This window comes from Chionomys nivalis, chromosome 16 (genome assembly GCF_950005125.1).
Source record: "Chionomys nivalis chromosome 16, mChiNiv1.1, whole genome shotgun sequence".
Lineage (NCBI taxonomy): Eukaryota > Metazoa > Chordata > Mammalia > Rodentia > Cricetidae > Chionomys > Chionomys nivalis.
The window spans coordinates 54,024,864-54,045,813 of record NC_080101.1 but is presented as its reverse complement, the minus strand read 5'-3'; positions in this window follow the sequence as shown (position 1 = coordinate 54,045,813).

Sequence of the window (20,950 nt, the reverse complement as noted above, 5' to 3'; positions counted from 1 at the left end):
TAGCTAACGTACTTCTTCTGTACCCTACCCAAAATTCTTTGAAATAAAATGTTGCAGAATATTTGTTAACTATACAAAGATGTGTTACATTTGTTTAACTATGTAAAGATATGTTGCATTTGTTTAATTATGTAAAGATATATTGATATTTTACCTTGTCTGCCTGTGGCATCTGATTGGTCTAATCAAAAGCTGAATGGCCAATAGAGAGGGAGGAGGTATAGGTGGGACTCCTGAGCATGGGAAATAACTAGGAGAAAAAAATTAGGCTCAGAGAAAAAAAAAGAGAGACCAGAAAGACAACAGGGAGAGAACTGGCATCTCACCAGGACCAGACAGACAAGGAGAAAGCAGGAAAGTAAGACATATAGAAGGAAAGAAAGGTAGATAGCCCTGAAACAGAATGTAGGTGAATGGAAACAGGTTAAATTAAATTAAAAGAGCTAGTGGAAAGAGTCTAAGCTAAGGCTAAGCATTTATAATTATACTAAGTCTCCATGTCTTTATTTGAGAGTTGGTTGGCCCAAAGAAAATGCCAACTACAATAAAATTTGTGATACAGAAGGCCTCTACTTTGATTTTTAAAATAAAATTTCATTTGCATCATAATAGCCATTCTCGTGTAGGACAGTAAGTGGGTGAGTCATTAAGACAAGGTACCATATAACAAGGATGACATCGATCATTCCATTGTCAGTCACCATAATTTATCCCAAAATCACTTTCTTTGTCTGCTCAAATGAATCCCTTTTGTTGACTGCACATCTTAAGTATCATATGAAAATCTACTTTGAGTCTACTAATCCATTTGTGTTTCAAATGACAGTTTCATCTAAAATTCTATTGACAGTAGAGAGCCATCCTTGATCAGTAAAAAGGGAGAATTGTAGAAAAGCATGTTTTGTCTACCGTGACTGGTCCAGTCGTAAATTACAGCTCTCTAGGGAGTAATGGGAAGTGTGGGAAGTCCCTGTGTCTATGTGTTGCTTTTATTGTTTAATGAATAAAGAAGCTGTTTTGGCCAGTCACTTAGCAGAATAGAGCTAGGTGGGAAAACTAAACTGAATGCTGGGAGAAAGAAGGCATAGTCAGTGAAATGCCATGGAGTCACCAGAGGGGAAAGACATAAGCTGCCAGCCAGAACCTTGCTGGTTGGCCACAAGTCTTGTGGTAAAATATAAAATAATAGAAATGGATTAATCAAAGAAATAAGAGCTAACAAGCAATACACTTAAGTGATTGCCCAAGCAGTGATTTAATAATACAATTTCTGAGTGATTATTTCATGTTCTGGGTAGCTAGGGACAAACAAGCAGTCCTCCTACTACACATGGCTAATGTACAAGATGGGAGAAAACATCCCTTGGTAACTTAGGGTCTGATGCCACAAAGCCCACCAGAAGAAATACCACTGAAAAGAGTTCAATAAAAGAACTCTAGAACAGTTTCTGGCTTAGCAGCAGAAATACAACCTATCTCCTACTGGCAGAAATGTCACAGGCCATTTATATTTCATTGTTCTACAGTATACATTGGTTGTGCTAAACAACCTTTTTCAATTACAGAGGAATGTCACAAGTACTCTGTTGGATAGTGGCTTTCTGGATATGTTTTTTAATACTCAAAAGAGAGTAATTTCGCCGGGCGGTGGTGGCTCACGCCTTTAATCCCAGCACTCGGGAAGCAGAGGCAGGCGGATCGCTGTGAGTTCGAGACCAACCTAGTCTACAAGAGCTAGTTCCAGGACAGGCTCCAAAACCACAGAGAAACCCTGTCTCGAAAAAACAAAAAAAAAAAGAGAGAGAGAGAGAGAGTAATTTCCCTTTCAATAATAAAGAATGAACACAATGTGCTCTACTGTGGGTAAGAAGAACACAACCTCTTAACAGGGCTAACTAGGCTGTGCCTTTTCTGTTCTACCAGTAAGATAACAACTTTTTTTTGGAAAATGAATAACTGAATGACGAAGATGGATGCTAAAAAGAAATCCCATACTAGTTCAAAATTCAGTTTGATAAATGGTTATTTATTTAGAGGTAAACTCACAGATCACATGGATCTCTGCATGAACAGGGAACAGGAACTGAAACGCAATATGATTAGAATGCTATTAAAATTTGAATTCACCCAATCCACATGTAACTCCTGTAATTTCTCACCTTCAGCTGCTAATTCCCTGGGACTGGTTAAGTCCTTGTCACTACCTAGGATTTTGTTTAAATGAATTGTTAGATCAGGTGTTATTCCAACAGCCAGTCATAGACTGGAAATGCCTACTTATATTCTTTTAAATCATTAAGAGTCTATAATCAGTCTCTCCTAATTTATGCCTTTTGTGTTCTAATTTTCTATAACCCTATTTTATAATCTAGGTTATTGACAGAATCTCCTCTTTGTATTTTTTAAGGAGAAATTTGAAATCCCCATTTAGGAAAATCTTTCTTTACTTCTTAAAACATTATTTCTAAAGTACCTACATTTGAATCAGTTAACAAAATGTCATCCCATGTAATGGTAAATTATAGACTTAGAAAATTGTTTACATATTATTTTTAATGGCTGACTTTAAGTATTTAATGGCTGACTTTAAGTATTGGCATAGGGTGGGCCTATTGAGTATTCCCTATGGGAGGATGGTCCATTGATACCTCCTAGTAGGCTGAGAATTATTATAAGTAGGCACTGTGAAGGCAAATTTTCCTCTATCTTTTTCTTGTAAGGGAATAGTGAAGAAACAATCTTTTTAATCAATTACTATAAGAGCCTATCCTTTAGGCAATAGGAAAGGCAAAGGAATTCCAGATTGTACAGGGCCTATAGGTTAAATTACCTTGTTGACAGCTCTTAGATATGTCACCATTCTTCATTTTCCAGATTTCTTTTTAACAACAAATATAGGAGAATTCCAAGGGTTGGTTGATACTTCAATATGGTGAGCATCTAATTGCTCCTGTACCAGCTGTTCTAAAGCCTGCAGTTTGTCCTCCATTAAGGGCCATTGTTTAATCCATATTACTTTCTCAGTTAACCATTTTAAAGATAGGGCCATTGGTACCTCTAAAGATTTACTAGTTGCTTTATGTTCTTATGCAGCCTAAATGACTTTGTGTATAGTACCTTATCCTTACCAGAAACGTGACTTTCCAGGACTGCAGGAATGTTAATGTATGTATTCCATTGCCACAGTGGGTCATGACCCCATAAATTCACTGTGATATTAGTTACATATGGCCTCAGCTTTTCTCTATGTCCTTCTAGTCCTATGTATTCAACCCATCTTGTGCTTTGTTTCACTTGAGATAGGGCTACAATTCCTAGAAATTGAACATTGGCCTCTTGAAGAGGCCAATCTGGATACCAAGATACCTGAGTAATGATAGTCACATCTGTACCTGTGTCTAGTAATCCCTCAATTACAATGTTATTTATATGCACTTTTAGCTTTGGCTTTTGATCATTTATAAAAGTCTGCCAAAATATACACTTCCTATTTTCTATTAGAATTTTTTGATTCATCATTCATATTTATTCAGTCACCCAGAGCAGTATGTCTTTTTACAGCAGGCAATGGATATTTTAATTTTCCTGGTGAGACATGTCCTCCACAGTGACTGAGAATGACTGGACCATGTTTGATTTGGGGGCCTGTGAGAGACCCCCCAAGGAGTTTCCCAATGGTACCAGATTGTCTTGTCTGTTTTTTATTGATCTGATTTCATTGGTCCAAAGTTGGCCTTTGCCACATCTTCTACATAAAGCAGAAGGTTGAGACCTTCTATTCTTGTCATTCCCAGAAGAGACATTATTTCTAGACATTCCTTATTTAAATCTCTACTCAGATGTCCTATTCTACCACAATTAAAACATTTGACATTTTGATGTCTCCTCGTGCCTTTGGAAATTGCTTCTCCTACCCAAGCCTTAGTATTATACTCAAATGTCTCAATGTTCATTGTATGTAGGATCCATTCATCCATTGGTGCTGATCTAACCCTTAAAGGCACAAGTATCATTTTGAATTCTAAGTTGACATTTTCAAAAGCCAGAAAATCAATAAGTATTCATCCAGCTTCTGGGTCTGTTACTTCTATTTATACATTCCTAGTTAATCTTTGTACAAACAAAAAGTCACTAAAGGGTCTCTTTGGCCCTGTTTAACCCTAATATATGGTTCAATTTCCAGTGGCTGTACATTGCTCTGCTATGGTGGGATTTTTGCAAGAAAAAAAACCATGTAGTATGTGAAGTCAAACCAGCCAGGCAGGGGAGTGAGCTTAGTAGGCAAAATCAAGCCAGGCAGGTGGGGGTAGGAGACTTTCTGGGCGATGGGTCTTTGGGGGCTTTTAAGCTGGTCTACCCAATAGTTATGGAGTTGGGATTCACATTGGGCACCAGATGAAGATGGATGCTAAAAAGAAACACCACAGTAGCTCAGAATTGAGTATAATAAAGTGTTATTTATTTAGGAGTAGGCTCACAGTTCACAGTCCTCTGCACAAACAGGAAACAGGAATGTATTCTGAAAGAGAGAACACGTGGAAGATTTGTAGCTGCATTTATAGTATATGAGACCACATCCAAGTGGGCTGGTATCTTAAAGGCTATTGGCTGAAAGAATTCCCACAACAGGATGAAGACCTACCTGGAGCCAGCAGTGTCTGGAACTGTGTTAAGAATGCATTTCTATCTCACTCCTAATCAACAGAAGAAAACAACCCAAAAGAACACTATAGAATGCCAAAGCTGAGGCCCTTAGTTTATATGCAAACATGAAAGAGAAAACAAGAAAAGCATGCCATCCCTTCCAGCAAAGTAGAAACACTCAATCACTTGTCCATATGTAATTTTGTTAACTTGTGTTCTGACTCTTTAGGGAGAATTTTTTATCTATGACTAATACCTACATAGGTATTATTAAAACAAGGGCAAATAACATTTTAGTCATTACCTCTATTAACATTTCATTTAAAAATAGCCACATATAGAGAAGTAGATAATAATGTATATCAATAGGTTTAAATATATATGCAGTTATTCAGTAATTTAAATGACTTGATTTTTAAACCTAGAAGAATTACAATGATGTATAGTTTACCTGCTCAAACACATAGCAAAAAAAAATCACCTCTGGCTGGTTTATATACAATGTAGTATATACTTGTATTGATGCAGATATGTACATTACCTTTAAAAGTATATGCATTTTCAGAACAATGAGATGAAATGAAACACCAATTAAATCAGGTGATACAGGTGATCCAACATCTCAAAATGCCTCTGTTGCAGTTTCCTCAGAATTCTCTATCTAGAACAACATCAAAGATGTTATCTAAGATTATCTAAACTCAGAGAATGCTCCAGTCAGGACTTGACCATAATCATGAATTTTCTCAGGGTTCCCCAAAGAATGTTAGTGCCCCTAGTAAATAAGAAGTCTAGAGAACTTTGTCCACATTCCAAAAAATGGGTTATGGATGTTTATTATCATTTAAGGGGGTTAGTTACAAATTGTTATTGGTGATAATCAGGAAAAAAAATCTGTACAAAGGAGATTAGATTGCCTGTCAGATATGCTAGGACTATATAGGTCAGAGTTGGATGCCACAACATTAAAAAAAGCTTTGGGTGACTGTCCAGACAGTCTGATGTCCCTGTCATTGGGAAACATTTCATCCTTATGGGGTCTTTGATAAAGTTAAACATTAAATTTATAATTTTTCTTAGTTTTGGTAAAAAACAAATTAGGCATAAAACTTTAGACTTGCCATGATAAGATATACAATAGAAAATTTCCTGTAAATTTACCAAAGACAAATAGACTGGATATTGTAGTTATAATTTTTATCTGATAACTGTTTTTGTTGTATATAATCTTACTATGTTAAAGTTAAATCTTCCTTTTTAATTTGACAGAAAGGAGAAAATGCTGTGGAATAATCATTTTGTGCACTGTGAAGATTTGTCTCTGTGATTGGTTTAATAAACAAGCTGACTAGCCAATAGCTATATATGATAAAGTTAGGTGGGAAAGCAAAATTGAGAATGCTGAGAAGGAGAAGGGCAAAGTCAGGAGTCCCTAGCAAGATGGAGAGTGAAAAGGAGATGAATATGCTATGTTAATGAAGGTACTTCCCTGTGGCAGAGTGTAAATAAGGAATATAGATTCACTTAAAAGTGTAAGAGCTAGTTAGTAATAAGCCTGAGCTATTGACTGATAATTTATAATTAATATTAGGGCCCAGTGTATTCATTTAAGAGTGACTATGGGACAACAAAACTTAGCCAAGAAATAGCAATAAAAGCAGGAGATAAAAATATGTCAAGCAGGTAAGAACAGGTACCTTGAGTTTTTATTCTCTGCTGAAAGAGAAAAATGTCATTGTTTCTATACAGGCCAGAGTTCAGAAGTACCAGAGGTGTCCAAGGACTCTGGACTATGGTCCATTTTCTGGCTTTTGCTTATCTTCTCTCTCCTTAGAGACAGCTGTCTACAAGCTATATTTGAGGATGAGACTGAAACTCTGGTCCAGGCAAATAAGAGGTAATGGATACCTCATGGGTGGACCAAATAGACTGACCAGTTCACTTTCACTGCCTCAAGCCAGGAAAGTCATCATCTCTTAACACCTAGATCACAAATCTCAGTGGAAACTCTTCCTTTGGTACCTTCTATTAGTCTAGCAGAGTTTACAGTCTCACTTTACGACCGATAATAAATTCTTTTGTGAAACCCACCCTCCTTGCTGTTCATGATATTAAATCCTCATGTTTGTGAGACAAAGGACACCACTGACATTAGTTTGGGTTCTTTTGATGGCCATTAATTCATTAGTATCCTAGCTCCCTGAACTCATCTGAAGCAAGAAAGCCTTAATCATTCTCAAGGACCCCTGCTTTCTTTCCAAGCCACTACTACTCTCAAGGGCTCCTGCTTTCTCTCTTCTATCACTTAAGTGAAAAGTAATAATTTTACCATTCCCTCTTCTTGTTTCAGTCAGCCAACAGCTGTTTAAGAATTAGCTGTGCCAAGACTTACATGATAATAATTTCATTATGTGGATAGAAAGCTCATAGTTTCTAGGCTTGGTGCATCAAAGAATCTTTTACTCCTTTTAATTAATTAATCTATTTATTTATTCATTTAGACTAAGTCCCATATTATAGATCATCCTGGCCTAGATCACAATATAGAATCTAACTGACCTTGACTTGACAGCAATCCTCTTGCCTTGGTGAGATTATGGACATGAACCACCCTGTACAGCTAAATTAGATGTAATTTTTATTGTGCATTAGGAGATGCTAAAGTTCAGGGAAGCGAAACAATTTTGTCATGTAAGATTCAAAATTAGTAATGGTACAAAGAAGGCTGTGGGTCCAGCTAGGAGATTCCAAAGACCCTGCTATAAACCTATCATCATCTCCAAGTGTCATCTTTTTATTACTAACATTCGACTCTTTTCTTCCTTGAAGACTATTCACTATCTGATTTTGTTGGGGGGGACAGGAGCACATTCAGGGATCCATTCTTGTGCTACTTTTAAATTTCCAATCAAACATCACTTGTTCAATAAGGTCAACCTTAAAATCCTATTTAAAACTACAACTCCTCCACTCATTTGTTCCATCACCTTCAACAGCATGACGTAATCTACTTATCATGCTGTTATTCTCTTCTGACATTACCACAGAAGCTTTGGGCATCTTGACTCACTGATAGCTCTTTAGTACGTAAAAAGTCAAAAACATTCACAATTTTTGTCCAGGTTACTAGGGTTCGGCAACGGGATCACCCAGTGTATGACCTGCCTTTTTGCTGTGACAAATACCAGATAAAAAGAAAATCAGAAAAGAAAGGTTTATTTTGGCTCACAGTTCAAAGGTATACAGATAGTCATGGCAGAGGAAGTATGGGGGCAGGAGCATAAGGCCACTGGTAACAATGATTTCACAGTCAGAAATCAGAGAGTAAACAATACACGTGTTCAGCTGCCTCGATCCTTTTTACACAGTCCAGAACCTCAACCTATGGAATTGAACCAGCACCATTTTAAGTGGGTCATTCCATCTAAATAAGACTCCATACACATTTATCTTCATGGTGATTCAAAATCCCACCAAGTTTAAAATCAAGGTTAACTGTTACACCTAGTCAAGTAGCTTTATAAAATGTATGACATACACAACCAAATGCACAAAAACCAGAGATGTTAATTCATATTTAAACAATAACCATGAAAATGAACCCTTAAGTTACATCTTCCTTTAGTAGTAATTCTTAAACACATTACTTAAAAAATCACTTTCTTCCCTTTCAACTTCTACAAGTCATTATCATTCCTAAGCCCTATGGCATATAAAGGTAATTCATGCCATCTACATCAGTGGTTCTCAACCTTTAGGTCACAACCCCTTTGAAAGTCAAATGACATTTTCACAGAGATCGCCTAAGATAATCAGAAAATACAGATATATATATATATTTATTTATAATATAATAATAATACATTAGTATTCATAACAACAGCCAAGTTATGTAGTAGCAATGAAATAATTTTGTGGTTTGAGATCATCACAATATGAGGAATTGTACTAATGGATTACAGAATTAGGTGGGCTGAACACCATGGTGTGCATGATCATGAGACAAGACAGTCACATAATAATCCTAAATCTATTATGAAAAAATATTTAAAACTCATTATCTAATTTCACAATATCCATTTAAGCAAAAGGCATCATCTTTTTTCCTCTCTAAAGACAAAGGCTATTTTTTCAAATTCACTTACTTCTTTGTTCAAACTTAAAACCAGAAAACATTTATCTTCCTTTATAAAGAGTACGGTAGATAAATAAAATTAAAATAAATAATTTTATTATAAATATGTCACCACCTGGTGGAAAGACTGCACGGTCATTCTGTCTGTCATTTGGAGGGAGAGTAATTTTTCAGGCAAAGATGTCATTGTAAAGATGCTTAAAGAAGAGCATAGAATGCCGACTAGCACTGGAGAACACTGTCACTGTCACAGAACTACGATATGCCAATATGCTCATTCTAAATGGACTCCCATGAAAGCAAGCCCAGAGAGAACATTTTTTGCCAGCCATATTAGAGTGATCATTTATGTGTTTCTAATTTTTTAATAGAGCATCATTTCTCGTTACAAGTTCAGTGTCACACATAATTACACCATTAATCTAGTTATAATGAAAGTTATGACTGATATCTGTGCTCAGTATTGAATTGAATCCAGCTAATGCATTGATGTAACTATCCTTAGGCATCTAGTTCACTTTAATCCACTCTACTTAGGCTTTGCATGAGTACCTTGAAAATATCTGTAAGAATACGGTAAGAATGTACTGGGACACCTATTAAGGTTCTATTGCAGAAACTTATTTACTATCTGAGGTTTTATACATTCTGCACCAGTGAATCCACCTTCTTGTCATAAGCCTACCTCCCTTTTTCCCAGCTCAAGACATTTTTATCTCTTGCCTAGATCACCATAGTCACCTAGAAATTGTTCTTGTGGCTTCTACTTGTGTTCCCTTTAACCTAGTCTCTACAAAGCAAAAGGAGAAACATTTCTGAGATAAAAGCATGATTCATTCTCTTACTTCAATTGTTGCAAAGGATTCATACTTTTCATACTTTTGTGTGTGCATGTTTGTGTGTGTGTGTGTATACAGAACTCTCTGGGTCTTACTGACTAATCATCAAAAAGCAGTTTCATGTTGAAGGAGCTGCGGGCTGCGTTCTGCCGCCCAACTCCTGGCCGCCTTGCTAGCTTATACCCCAAAATAACGACACACAAACTATATTCATATAAACACTGCTTGGCCCATTTCTATTAATGTGTGTAGCATCACAAGGTGCGCTTACCAGGAAGATTCTAGCCTACGTCCATCCTGGGTCGGAGCTTCATCGCATCTGCTCCGGGACGAGCGGCATGGCATCTTACCTCACTTCCTCTTCCTCTCAGCATTCTGTTCTGTTTACTCCACCCACCTATGTTCTAAACTATGAGGCCAAGCAGTTTCTTTATTAATTAACCAATGACCTTCCCACATCAGTCTCATATCCCTGGATCCTGGATCAGGACATTTAAACTGCTCTATTCTCATTAAACTTAGATTCCAGGGCCTGAAGAATCAGTTTGGCAGTTTAAATACTCGCTGCTCTTACAGAGAACTTGGGTTTGGTTCCCAGCACACAAATGGCAGGTCAAAAACATGTGTAGATCTCATTCCAGGTGATTTGATGCCGTTTTATATCCTCTACAGACACTGCAGGTTCACAGCACATATACAAACATAAGTACAAACATAGAGATAAAATACACATATAAAGTAGAAATAAATACATCCTATGGGGAAGCAAGTTTCTATTCAGCTCAAGCGTAACATCTTAAAACATCAAATCTCATTGTCTCTGGCACTGATTAAAGCTTCTTGTGAATTATTTTTCCTGCAAATCATCCACAATCTATTTAAGTTTCCCTAGTGCTAAAAATGCTTACTTCACCATACTTAACAATCACTACAAAAAGCAAACAAAATCATTGAAAATCATGAAATATGGAAAGCTTATATTTTAGAATACTTTTTCTATGGTCAACAAATATCATATTTCCCATTTACTTTTTGAGCCTTGATGTTTTATAAAGACCATGACTCAAAACCAGTACTGACTAAAAACTCTACTACATTTTCCTTTGAATTTTTCTTGTTTCTACAATGTTTTCTGGACAAAAGCAGCTTTTTAGGAAAAGCAGTGAGAAGTCTGATAGTGGTCAAATCAGAGTCCTGTGAAGACTCACTGTTGGGCCAGAGTTCATGCCAGGAAGAGACAATGAGTTTTTGCATTTACCTAACCTAACAAAGGTCAACTTTTTTTCTGTCATTACTAATGACAGGTCTGCTTGGCAATTCTTTCTAGTAGTTTTTAGTCTGTTTTATCTGTGATATGGAAAGAGAGAAGTATTGTAATATCTGATAAAAAGGATGTCTAAGATGGGCTGTCATAGTATATGTTTTGAATCCCAGCACTTGGAAGGCGGAGGCAGGCGAATCTTTGAGTTTAAGGTCAGCCTCATCTACAAAGGGAGTTTCAGAAAAGACAAAGTTACACAGAGAAATGCTGTCTTGAAAAACAATAAAAATTTACTTCAACCATTAAAGTTGAACAAATATTTATCCTTCTGTTTAAAAGATAAGGAATTGAATTTTATTTAATACTGTATTATGTATATCAAACACCCAATTACATAAATGCTGGCTTAAGTCACAGGACTGGGAGTTAATCACTCTTATCCTTAATCCAGCAACTGGATATTTTAGGACTGTAACACTACACATAATGTAACATAAAACCAAGCTAGTCTGTTGTTTTTTTCATTAGGAAGCACTATCTACCATTTATTTTTGTCCTGAACTCATCATCATTCGTCTTGAAAGAATACATGTGACACTGTTATATTCTTCTACATATTAAGCAGATACATAAGCCTTCCCAAGTGAGACTTCAAGGTTTCTAAACATTGTGAAATTTATTTGTTTTAATGAAAATGGTGAATTAAGAACCAATGTAGAGCTGGGGAGGTGGTGTCTGTGAAAATTGCCTAATATGCAATCATAGGACCTAAATTCAGACCACTGGCATCCATGTAAAAAGCCTGACATGGTAGCATAGATCTGTAACCCTAGCACTGGGGAAATCCTGAAGTTCATTGGAAATCGCCAGTGAGGAGGTCCACATTCAAAGAAAGAGCCTGTCCTTAAAAGTATAGAAAAGTGGAGAGAAATGAAAGAAAGAGATTGAATGTTTACTTCAGCCCCTACATGCTTTTACATACTCACATTCATACATACACTCACATTCACACGTACATACAACACATAGACTCCCTTCCTGTCTCTCTGTCTCTGTCTCTCTTTCTGTGTGTGTGTCTCAAATTAAAAAAAATCAGTGTACCTAGATTTTTGTCCAAACTCTACCAAGTACCTCTGTGAACTTGTATAAAGAATTTGACCTAACTTACTGGTATCCTGTGAAAGCTCACTGTAGTAGGTTAGATTCTTTACAAAGCCACACTCATTCAAATTGCCTATAGTTTGCTTCCTTTGGGACCCCCAGATACCTTCCAAAGACAAAACTCATAATTCTCTCAAATGCCTATATTCACCAACTGAGCCCAATAGTGAAAGAGAAGAAAAAGGAAAAATGTTTTGGAATTAGCACAGGTCAGAATAAAACTAAACACAGTGGATTTAAATTATAGGAATTAACCCAAATAACTGGTTCAGATATAAAAGTAAACTGGCCACTTACCTAACTTTGCCCATCTGGATTTGATAATGAACAAAGCATGCTTCTTCCTAAGAGAATGCATGATTGGTATGGTATTTCTAAGAGAAATGTAATTGTTATAGTCCTACATGATGCTTACATTAGGTTGTACTTTTCAGATAACTTTCCAAACAGCACTTTTCACAAATATCAGTAAAACCAAGGTTTTCTAATTGCTATTATTTTGGTGATGCCATATCTATCTAGCTGACCTGAAATTGTTTTAATTAAGGGATTTTAAACTACTGCTTCTATCTCATTAAATGTTATACTTATATTTAATTTATTTACTTCATCTTAATTTAATTTTAATTGATCATCTACAAGGAGAAATCCATCCATTTCTTTTAGAAATTCCAGTTTGGTAGAATACAGATTTTTAAAGTATATCCTATTATTTCTCTCCTCGGTGTCTGCTGTAATGTTTCTTTTTCTACCTATGACTTTATTAATTTGGATCTTCCCTCTCTTTCTTTTGGATAACTTGAATAAAGGTTTATCAATCCCGTTAATTTTTTTCAAAGAATCAAATCTTCATTTCATGAATTCTTCACTTTTTTTTATTTTACTTCAGTTCTGAGTTTGGCTATTTTCACCTAATCTTTTTGGATATTATTTCCTTTAATTTTTAAAGATTTAATAGGCAATTTCTCTAGGGATTTTTTTTATGTACGTACTTGGAGCTATGAACTTTCTTCCTAAAGCTTCCTTTATTATTTCCCAAATATTTTTGTTTATAGTGTTTTCATTTTAATTCGATTCTAAAAAAGTTGTTTTTTCTATTTTCTTCTTGATTTATGTTTTGACTCAATCTTCATTCATTCATGTGTTGTTTGGCTTCCATGGTTTTCTGTACTTTCTGTCATTTAATTGTTCTTGATATCCAGGGGTGGTCATAGGACATGCAGGATGCTATTACAATTTTCCCGTATTTGTTGATTCTTGCTTTGTGTCTTAACCTGTAAACAATTTTGGAGAAAATTCCATGGGCTTCTGAGAAGAAAATATATTCTTTAATGTTTAGATATAATGTTATGAGACATCTGTTAAATCCATTTGATTTATGATATTCTTTAACTCCTAAGTTTCTCTAAACAGAGATTTTTTTTTTGTCTGGGTTATCTATCTATTGGTGAAAGTGTTGTATTGAAATCATCCACTACCACTGTGTTAAGGTTAGTTTGGGATTTTAGTTGTCATTATTACCCTGATACCAAAACCATACAAGGACTCAGCAACCACAAGAAAGTACAGATCATTGTCCCATATACACATGAATGCAAAATTAAAAAAAAATACTTGCAAAATGAATTCAAGAACACCCCCAACTGGATGTTGGTGGCATATGCCTTTAATTGCAACACTCAGAAGGCAGAGGCAGGTGAATCTCTAAGATCAAAGCCAGTATGGTCTACAGCGAGAGTTCCAGGACAGTTGAGACTACACAAAACCCTGTCTCAAAAAAACAAAAACAAAAAAGCTTTATCTTTACCCCAGAGAAGCAGTGATGGTTCAATATACTTAAGTCAATAAACATAATCTCCCAAAGAACAGAAAACATATGATCATCCCAATAGATACTGTAAGGACTAGGTATATTAGGGACATATCTCAACATGGTAAAAGCAGTTCACAACAAACACACAGCCAACCTCACTATAAATGAAAATAAACTCAATGCATTTCCACTAAAATCAGGAACATGATAAGGATGTCCACTCTCTCTAACCCTGTTCTATAAGGTGGCTGGTATCTTAGGTACACCAATAAGATGACTGAAGGAAACCAAGCGAATACAAATGGGAAAGGAAGAAGTCATGATATCTTTATGTGATTTTGTGCATAAAAACACAAATGACTCCAACAGGAAATGTCTAAAGTTGCTAAATAAATTCATCAAAGAAGCGGGATTCAAAAATATTATCCTTCCTTTAATAAAAGAAAAACATACCAAAAAAGAAATTGGGGAAACAATACCTTTTGCAATAAATAGCCTTAAAATATCATAGAAAAACTCTAGGCCAATGAAAGACTTAAAAAATAAAAATTTGAACCAGCCTGGTCTACAAGAGCTAGTTCCAGGACAGGCTCCAAAACCACAGAGAAACCCTGTCTCGAAAAACCAAAAAAAATAAATAAATAAATAAAAATTTGACACACTGAAGAAAGAAAAAATATGGCATTACCAGATGGAAAGACCGCTGATGATCATGAACTGGTAAGAGATTCTTGTGAAAACACCCATCCTACAAAAAGCAATGTGCAGATTCAATGCACTACTTATCAAAATCCCAAGACAATTATCAAAAGTTGAAAGCAAAATGGTCTTAAACTTCATGTGAAAACACACACACACACACACACACACACACTTGTGCACGCACACACACACACAGCTAAAACAAGTCTGGAAAATAAAAGAACTTCTTGATATATCACTATTCCTGATTTTAAGCTCTACAATAAAGATATAGTAATAAAAAAACAGCATGGTACTACATAAAAACAGGCATATTAACCAATGGAATAGAACTGAAGATAAAGAGTAGTTTTACCCCTATGAACACCTGAATTGGGGCAAAAAAGTAAAAAATATTCATTGAAGAAAAGACAGCATCTTCAAAAAATGGTCCTGGTCAAACTGGATAGTTACATGTAGAAGAATCTAAATATTTCCACACTTTTTATCCTGCCAAATCTCAACTCCAAATGGACCAAGGACCTCATCATAATACCTGATACACTGAATCTGTTAAAAAAAATGTAGGAATTACACATGAACTCACTGACACACGAAGGAGTTTCTGAAAAGAGCCCTGATAGCACAGACATTAAATTCAATAATTAAGAAATAGGGCCTCATGAAATTAAAATGCTTCTGTATGGCAATGGATACCATCATGTGACAAAGAGGTATCGTACAGAATGGGAAAAAGTATCAATTAATATTACTGATGGTTAATATCTAGAATATATAAGAACCTCAAAAATGACCATCTTAAATCCTTGGTTCCAAGGTGGTTGTGCTAGATGGGCACAAGGAGTTATGTTACTGGGGGTACTCCTTGCCTGTTTCCAATTTGCCCTCTCTACTTCATGCCTATGTTAAAAGATGTGAGCTCTCAGTTTTCTGCTCTAGTCACCAGACCTGCTGCTTGCTTCATTAATTCCCCACTAAGATGAACCCTCACCCTGTAGAACTGTAAGTAAAAATAAACTATTTATTTTATAAAAAAAAAAAATGACCATCTAGGAAATGTAACTTAAAAATGGGGCATAGAACTAAACAGAGAGTTCTCAAAAAAATTGATACATAAATGTCTGAGAAACATACACACATTGTTAAAAATAAAATTAAACATCTTTTTCCATCAAGAAAATGCAAACTAAAACTGCTTTGAGATTCATCTTAAATCAGTCTGGATGGCCCAAATCAGTAAAACCAAGAGAGAGCAATGCTGTCCTTCAAGGCACAGAGAGGGGCAGACCTTTGCTGTGACCTCGCCTCACTCTCCACTCCCATTCCCAGGCACTAAGCAGCCCTGAGTGGAACACTTTGCTTCCCTCCCTCCTGTGGACCCCCTCAGCACTCTCCGAGGCCATCCCCATTTCCAAGTATCATCTCCCAATACCCAGAAACACATTTTACCTGGAACACCTAGCGGCTGTACTATGAGGACCTCAGGAGACTTTCCTACCAGGCAATGCACAGATGTCACACTCTCCTAAGAACCGGAAGGATATTGTTGAAGCCCATGTGGGTCCAACACATATGGGCCTACAGGATATGCAAGATATTCATCAGTGTGGTTATAGGATAAGGCCAGTACAGGCACCCTCTCCTCTGCTGCTCATGGAACTAGTTGGGGAAATCCCCTTGGCCACCTGGGAACCCCTCTAGAGCCAAGACTCTAGCCAACCCTAAAATGGCTCTCTTGGTTAGGATAACTTCTTCCCTGCTCCCGTATCCACCCTTCCTCCATCTCAATTATCCCATTCCCCCAAGCTCTCCCTAATTCTCCCCTTCTCCCTTCTCTCTCCCCATCTCCCCTTCCCCCAATCCATCCCCACCCCCTGCTCCCAACTTTGGCCCGATGATCTTGTCAACTTCCAATATCCAGGAGGATAAATATATGGATGGAGATAGAGACAGAGACACACATTGGAGCACTGGACTGAGCTCCCAAGATCCAAGTGAGGAGCAGAAGGACAGAGAACATGAGCAAGGAAGTCAGGATCGTGAGGGGTGCACCCACCCACTGAGCCAGTGGGGCTGATCTATTGGGAGCTCACCAAGGCCAGCTGGACTGGGACTGATGGAGCATGTGATCAAACTGAACTCTCTGAATGTGGTTGACAATGAGGGCTGACTGAGAAGCCAAGGACTATAGCATTGAGGTTTTGTTTGTTTGTTTGTTTGGATTTTTCGAGACAGGGTTCTCCGTAGCTTTTGGTTCCTGTCCTGGAACTAGCTCTTGTAGACCAGGCTGGCCTCGAACTCACAGAGATCTGCCTGTCTCTGCCTCCCAAGTGCTGGGATTAAAGGCGTGCGCCACCACTGCCCGGCAGCATTGAGTTTTGATTCTACTGCATGGACTGGCCTTGTAGGAAACTAGACCTGGATGGAGGGGGGAGGACCTTGGACTTCCCACAGGGCAGGAAACCCTTACTGCTCTTAGGACTGGAGAGGGAGTGGGGGGAGGGGAAGGGAAATGGATGGAGGGGAGGAGGTGGAAAGTTTTAATAAAGAAATTAATTAATCAAAAATAAATAAATAAATAAATAAATAAATAAATAAATAAATGAACCGGAAGGAAAGAGAAACAAAGGACAAAACACTCATCCAACAAAGAAAAGACCAGATATTAGCACCAGGAACTATATGTTAATTTTAAAAATTTAAAAAGAAATACAAGAAACAATCTTAATTATCTCTCAAAGCTTCCCATGTGGATAGTACGATCCCCACCCTATAGTCCTATTGAAGGCAAGAGTTAGAATCCTTAGGGAATAGGGCCTAGAGGAAAGGGTTAGATAATTGGCTGTAGGCCCTTGAAGGGTTTATTGGAACCTTGGCCTTTTCTGTTCTTTCTTTGTTTCCCAACCACTATATGCAAATGGTCTCCCCTGTCATGCACTCTTCTGTAATGTACCGTGTTGTCACAGACCCAAGGCAACAAAGCAGTCACAGATTAAATCATCTGAACATATAAATCAAAATAACCCTTTTCTCTTCTTAACTTTATTATCTCAGCTATATTTGGTGACAATGACAAAAGAAATTCTAACTGGCATGCCGAACATTTTATAAATACCCAGATAAAATAAGCAACAAGGGTTAAATAGATAAATATTACTAAGATTTAATTTTAGGAAACAAAAGTTTTTGGGGGGAAATAATTTATTGTAACAGTCTGAAAGGAGGAAAGAAGTGCTCTAAATCTGCACACATGTGGTATTGCTATCTAGGAAGTCAGTTCCCACACAGAGAACGGCTGACTGTGAAGAGGGCTGCACAGCTGCACTTCAAGTCATAGATGGAGCTCGCACTTCCCTCAGTTTCTTTACCCCATGCTGTGGCCTTGTGTGAATCACAAAATCCCTCTGACACAACACCTAGATCACGCCCTGAGCTGCAGAGATGAGTCCCTCACAGCAAGTGCCAAGTGAGGCATCCATTGTGCATGCATGAAAACCGCTCTATGAAGACACATGCCGTACCGTGGTCTAAGCTTCTTTTCCAGAAAACACACCGTGGGAACACACAGACTCTTGAGTCATCCATTACATCTGTACAATAATCCATCTAGGATTTCACAATACTGCCTTAGGCATTTTCATTATCAAATTTAGGAAGTGAATAGTTTGTAGAATTATGAAGCCCACTGGAAATACTATGCTAACAGTGTTTTCAGAAAAGGTTTTGAATATAATTTTTGCTGTTTATGCTGGAAACAAGGGAACCATGATGAGACACTAATGTGATTCAGACTAAAAAAGAGAGCATGTGACTATTCTGTTCTGTCAGCTAATGGGCCTTGCCTATGCACACCCCCTTCAGGAGCGGTAATTCTATGTTCTCACTGGGAATGTCGCCTTTAGTTGCTATTCTGCTGGTGAGATTGCTTGGGTGACAATGAAGGCAACCATCTTGTTAAAAGTCATGCTCTTCCAAGGGATGTCCACATCCGGTTACTGATTAGTGACTCCTTTACTTATGTTAGACAAAGTGGGGTAATGGACTTCAGAGCTCCATTTCTACTGCCACTCTATCAGTCCAATTCTGCATCCTTCACTGTACAACTGGTCCCAAGAACATGCCTAAGGAAACCTCCTAACTGCTAACTCCCTACTTCAGAGTTTGCTACAATAACTCTCAAAAGTGATCAATGAAACTTACTGCATATCCTCACATCACCCAGTTTCTCACCTTCCATGGTGCCTTCTTACACTGGCTTTATTATAGTTTCTAAAGTTCTCCTAAAAGGAACATAGGTCAAGTACCACCACTCTCACACCCTAGAAGGAAGACAGACCAAGTACCACCATCCTCACACTGAAGATGAGGCACTCCAGGAACAGTTTAGCCAGGCTAGGTGATCTGGGTAAGAAGGAAGGTAGCCAGTCATTCAGACAGTGGGAAACAGATTCTAATCCTGATTTTATGACTTCTCATCTACATACTTCTCAGGAGCTTTTTATGTGTGTTTAGAGTTCATTTCCCATGTCAATCATATTTGATGAGTCACTCATGGAAGATTGTAGGCGTTTAATCTTAAAATCTCTTATGAAAACAGCTAGTACTCTGAAACATCAAGACAGAACCGTGTATGTGTTCTGTGATTACAGATGGTTTCTTTCTACAGTTTTTTTATTAGAAAAGTTTGGAGTTGTTTTAGTTTTTGGCTAATGTTTATTCATAATAAACTGTCTGGTATAAGTAGAATAAGAATATGAACTAGAAAAATAATGTTTGTTTTCTTTACTTCATGAAAAGATACACCAAGCTTTAAACCCATAGATATTATACCTCCTACAAATAACCCCACACTTAATAAAACTGAAATACAATTTCTGTCCTTATCTCTTGCTGACACCATGCACCAACACATATTTACATATACGTTGCTTGCAATGCTGGGGGATCAAACCCAGAACCAGTGCATGCTAGGCAAGTACTTCATTATGAGATAGATTCACAACCCTCTTTCTACTTGGAATTTTAAAGACAGCATTCATGAACTTTCCCAGGCTAGTGTTGAACTCACTCTGTAACTCAGAAAGACATTGAACTTGGCAATCCTCCTTTCTCGGCCTCCTCAACAGTTCCAATAACAGACCTGAGCTACTGGCCATGCTTACATTCACTTTCTGTGATAGCAAGTGTTCAGTCATTTGCTCTGTGAAATCCTTTTAAAGAATCAATTCTCACTGGCTCAAGAAATATGTTTGTTTCAGCTTTTAATTTTATGTTTTCTTCCATTGGCCTGTATTTGGTTTGTTTTTGTCATTTTACAATATTCATTACAAGGAGATAGCTTAAAACACATAGTAGATAAGATACAAGCAGATAAACAGCAACTTTCACAACCCAACAACAAAATTATCTGTTTTGAAATTCTTAGCATTATAATTAAAATCAAAAGGAAAACTCCTTCTCCAGCAGACATCCCATAATTAGGAAAGGTTTCCAAGACAGAATTAAACTGGGGCATGAGGACGGCCCGCGAGTGCAGAGAAAGATCATAGACCTGAATAAAACAATAAAAGGTTTTTCAAATAAAAATAAAAATAGAATTATCTTGTTTTGTGAAATTTTGTGGAAAGTTTTTTCTTTCACGGAAATATTATTTCTTTCAAATACAAAACCAAAATTTGTTTTTAAATTTCCCAGTACCAATCTTTCTGGGTAATTCAAGTCATTGTGGAATATTGTGTACCCCTCTTAAGAGCAAGAAGTACAAGAGCTGAACAGAATGGTTCCATGACTAAGAAAAGCCCATCACTGTCGTATAACTTAGGTAACATGAGTTGAAAATGTCAGGGGAAAGTGAGGATGACGGTTGGCTGGTAAGAGGGGTGAATCTGAGGTGTTTATAGAGACAAAAGTGAGGTGATCTGATGAGGACAGTCCATGCCTTTCCCCAGTGACATAGCAAAAGCCACAGTCAAATTAACAATGATATTCCAGGGAAAGAAAAATCTAAATATCTTCAGTCAAAAGGGCTTAGTTTCTGCATCTCTTATGAGATCAGGTCTCAGTCCACAAAAGACAGATCTTAAAAATAAAGTTCCTCCAATATTTTAGTTCCTACAAGTTCCAAGAAAAACATCTTATTTTACATGATGTCACTTGTTTTACATTTAGTCTAAAGCTTTATAACCATTGGCTGGGAGATCATAACTGTCTAAGGCGAAGCAACACATCTTTCATTAAAATCAGCTTTTAAAGGGATGATTACTGCACAGCCAAGATAACCCCAAGTTCGATAATAGGCCCTCTATGGAGAAATACAAAATGGATTAAAACATAGATCTTGAAATTTTAGGCTTCCTTTAGCACGGAATGTCCTTGCTATTCAAAGCACAATTCAT